Source organism: Pyxicephalus adspersus, chromosome 10 (genome assembly GCF_032062135.1).
Source record: "Pyxicephalus adspersus chromosome 10, UCB_Pads_2.0, whole genome shotgun sequence".
NCBI classification, from domain to species: Eukaryota; Metazoa; Chordata; class Amphibia; order Anura; family Pyxicephalidae; genus Pyxicephalus; species Pyxicephalus adspersus.
Genome location: NC_092867.1, coordinates 59,441,756 through 59,445,134, shown reverse-complemented (window position 1 = coordinate 59,445,134; position 3,379 = coordinate 59,441,756). Strand labels below are relative to the sequence as shown.

The following is a 3,379-nucleotide window of genomic DNA, read 5'->3' as shown; positions in this document are numbered from 1 at the left end:
GTATTGTTTGAAAAAACTTTTGCACTTCTATTTATAATTTTTTGTCGTTATCCTCAAGTTCCTTAATTAGGGAATAACATTGTACATTAAAATTAATACATTGTCACTACAAACAAAAACCCTGGCTTTTATCCTCCTCTTTCTTATATTTTGAATGAGATTGTATCTAGCCAGAACCAACGTCCCCAGCAATTATATTGATTAATAGAAATGTGCTTGGTTCTGGTGAACTTCTGCCCTGGAATAAGGGATATGATGGGAGTACTAATTTCCAAATTTACCCCAAGATGGAGTTTATGACCCAGTGTGACCCCTCCAATCATAAAGAATAATATACATGAGCTAAGATGGAAATAGGGAGGATGAGATACATACGTAAGTTTAAAGTAATGTTTATAAAGTCACTTCAATTCATTCATAGTGTCACTTTGGAGAAGCCATATTGACATTCTGAGTGGTCTCCTTATTGGGATCATCTCAAGAAAATACTATTTAAATAATAATTCTCCCAAGTAATTAACATCACTAAATTTGTAAAAAATGTCTCCCATCATTCTCTGTGCTGACCTATGGGGAGATGTGTAGATTGACCTCTAGGTCACATGGCATTCTTATTTCTGCCATAGATTGACCTGTAGTGTAAATGCACTCTGACAACCTAAAACATAAAATGCGTTCTGAAGTCTGATGAAGGCTACATTGCTCTTTAAAGCTTCGTTACTCGACCCAGGTCCTGTCCTATACTGTACATAAAGATGAATGTGTCCTCCATACCATGGAGGTTTAGTCATCCACACAGAACCAAGCTTGCTCCCTTATCTCTCACCTCCCTGCTAACCTACCACATGCTGGGGACAAATATCTGCTTTCCATGGAGCCCCCAACCTCCTACTACTTTCACCTCAAAACACCCAACGTATGCTAATGACAAGCACCTACCAGTTTCTGATATCTCAGGGTCTCAGATGAGACCTCTGAACAGTTCTTGGACATAATAAGACACGTAGAGATATAATAATTCAGTGGTGCAGTGAAAGAAGATCCAAAACAAATTCTTAGACTACATGAAATATTACTGTGTGTGTGGAAAACAAAAAAAAAGCCAACAAGTTTCTGGGTTCTAGGTGGCTCCTCTCTTCATCAGGGCTTGGAGGCGCTGGTTGCTCTGGTAGCAGTCTCCAGCCTTATGAGTCTCCTTCCTCACAATGAAATCAATCTTCATGGTCTACCAACAAATAATGTGGGGCTCCTTCTTTACCCGTACTAAAGAGGAGAGAATGGTGTTCCAGAAAGACTTCTTTTGCCCTGTACTACTCCTACTAAACTCTGCTTCACCTTGTTTAAATGCAGGTGGTGCCCTGGTTGTACATCAGATAAAAGCTCCGCTGCCACTGTGACCTTGGACCCCCTTCCTCTTCTTCTAATCTGTCCCCTTTTCTTGGACCAACCCTACCCTCCTTTCACTGACACCCAGGTGCAGTCTAACATCTCATTGTTCACTATCTCTTCTTCACTGGAGCCCAGCACACAGAAAGCTCTGGCTGCTGGCATTTTCTACCTGGTACTGCTGGGTGGCTGATGTCCTCTGCTTTTTTTTAGGAGCCCTCAGACATTGACCCACCTTCCTCCTCTGATCATCCCCCCTGTGTGAGATCTTTGATGTTTAACAAGGTCTGATTTCCGTCTATAACATTTCCCACACTCAGGGCAGGAAAATGGCTTGTCCCCTGTGTGGCATACCTGATGTACAGTAAGATTGGACTTTTTGGAAAAACTTTTTCCACACTCAGGGCAGCAAAATGGTTTCTCTCCTGTGTGAGATCGTTGATGCATAACAAGGACTGATTTCTTGGAAAAACACTTGTTGCACAGGGGGCAGGTATACGGCTTCTTCCCTGTGTGCATTCTCTGATGACTGAAAACATTGGCCTTGTCTGAATAATTTTTTCCAAAGTCAGAGCAGAAAAATGGGTTCCCACCTGTGTGGTATATCTGATGTGCTGTAAGAATGTACTTATGTGCAAAACTTTTCCCACACTCAGAACAGCAATATGGCTTCTCCCCCATGTAAGATCTTTGATAACAAGGACAGATTTTCAGGTTTATGTTGGTCTCCTGGTTGGAAGACCCACTGTTTCAGGTTTATGTTGGTCTCCTGGTTGAGACACCCCGTGTGGGTTTTTGTGATTAGGACACTCACAGTGTGGATTTTTGTAGCGAAAGGTGTAAGGGATTCCCTATGTCTCTGGGTAATAACAGATCAGGGTAGTACCGGTAGCTGCCCCGTAGTAAAATATACAAGAATACAAGGAAAAGAAAAAAGATGGGTATTGAAGGCTTGATAATTTGAAAGTTTATTATGTATTAATAAAAGATTCATACATAATTACATAGCAATAATTTCATATATCACCAAAACCCGTTGTTTCATCACAGGATTGGAATATTCTTGCTATACATTACACAGCTAACAACGTAAAGAACTGCTCCACTCTAAGTTACCCAATGCAATTTGCCGAATTGCCCTTCCTCAGGGGTTGGCTGGGACATAGACAGCCTGGATAGATCAAGTAAATACAATAAATAATTTAATGATTCAGATAATTATATGGTTTAACAATAATAATATGACAATCAAGTATTCAATTATATTGGTGCAATCATAAAAGAACAATATAATACAGCAATATATTTATGTAAACTTTTGCTTATGTATTGGTAGGGTGTTATATTGTATGACATGGAATCAATAAACCATTATTGTAGTTATTGTCAGGTAATGTACCAGTATTGGATGAAAGGTTGGAATAAAATAAGATTTGTTCTCTATAAAAAAAGATGGGACTGTAAAGGAAATAATACAAACATATATAAAAATTTGCACTATCGATTTATTTCTCCAATATAATACACAATTTTTTAAATATTTTCCTTTATATTAATATATAAAGGAAAATATTTAAAAAAAACATAGCAATATTCAAACATGCAAGCCTAGTGCTGTATCTTCGATGCGTTTCATGGAGCCAGTCCACTTCTTCGGGAGGAAATTTCAGTAATTAAAAATTTACATTCACAATATAATAACATATGGTAATATATATACATCAATCAAATATAATACAATAATGTATTTACTTGATCTATTCAGACCATCTAAGTCCCAGCCAACGTCTGAGGAAGCCTGATTAGGCAAAACACGTCAGGATGATTTAGACTGGAACGTTACTTTACGTTGTTACCTGTGCATTGTAAAGCATGAATATTCCAATCCCGTGATGAAATAGGTTTTGGTAATTTATGAAATGATATGTAATTATGTATGAATCTTTTATTAATACATAATTAACTTTCAAATTATCAAGGCTTCAACTCGTCT

The 3,379-nt window shown here is 37.9% G+C and overlaps 1 protein-coding gene across 1 annotated transcript in view; it reads right to left on the bottom strand.

The window, feature by feature from the left end:
- Positions 1-3,379, bottom strand: part of LOC140339062 (uncharacterized) — a 24,346-nt gene that overhangs the window by 13,756 nt on the left and 7,211 nt on the right. The window lies entirely within an intron of this gene.